Source organism: Nannospalax galili, unplaced genomic scaffold (genome assembly GCF_000622305.1).
Source record: "Nannospalax galili isolate Female #2095 unplaced genomic scaffold, S.galili_v1.0 scaffold296, whole genome shotgun sequence".
Classification (NCBI taxonomy): domain Eukaryota; kingdom Metazoa; phylum Chordata; class Mammalia; order Rodentia; family Spalacidae; genus Nannospalax; species Nannospalax galili.
This window is the reverse complement of record NW_008340113.1, coordinates 3,037,005-3,037,961: the sequence shown is the minus strand read 5'-3', so window position 1 is coordinate 3,037,961 and position 957 is coordinate 3,037,005.

Below are 957 nucleotides of genomic sequence, written 5' to 3'. Positions count from 1 at the left end.
TTTTGTTGATTTGGAGGTGCTCTTTCTTTCTTTTGGTTAACTGGACTAGCATTCTGTCAACCATGTATATTTTTTCAAAGAACAAGCTCTTGGAATTGTTGATTCTTTGTATTGTTTTCTTCATTTCAATTTCATTAATTTCTGCCATGATTTTTGTTATTTCTTCTTGTCTGCTGGGTTTGGGTTTCATTTGCCATTGCTTTTCAAGTGTCTTGATTTGTAGTATTAAGTCATTTATTTGTGTTCTTTCCAATTTTTTGATGTAGGTACTTAGAGCTATAAATATTCCTCTAAGAACAGCTTTCAGCATTTCCCGGTGGTTTTGTCGTGTTGTACTGTCCTTTTCATTTAGTTCCAGGAATACTTTTATTTTTTTCTTAATTTTTCTTTTGACCCATTCATCATTTAGGAGTGTGTTGTTTAATCTCCATGTGTTCATGTAGTGATTAGGGCTTCTTCCTGTGTTGATTGTAAGCTGTATTGCATTGTGGTCTGATAGAATGCATGGAATTATTTTAAACTTTTTGTATTTGTTGAGGTTTGTTTTGTGCCCCAGTATATGGTTATTTTTGGAGAAGGTTCCATGGGGTGCTGAGGTGAAAGTATGTCCTTTGGTGCTTAGGTGGAATACTCAGTAGATGTCTGTTAAGTCCATTTGATACATGGTACTGTTTAATTCACATTTCTCTCTGTTAATGCTCTGCCCTGTTGACCTATCTAATGGACAGTGGGGTGTTGAAGTACCCTGCTATTAATGAGTTGGGATTATTCTGGGTCTTAAATTCCTATAGTAGTTTTTTTTATGAAGTTGGGTGCACCAGAGTTTGGTGAATATATGTTCATGATTGTAATATCTGCTTGATGCATTGTTCGTTTGTTCAGAATGAAGTGGCCCTTTCATCTCTTCTGATTAGTTTTAGTTTAAAGTCTATTTTGTCATGTTAGGATTTCAACTCC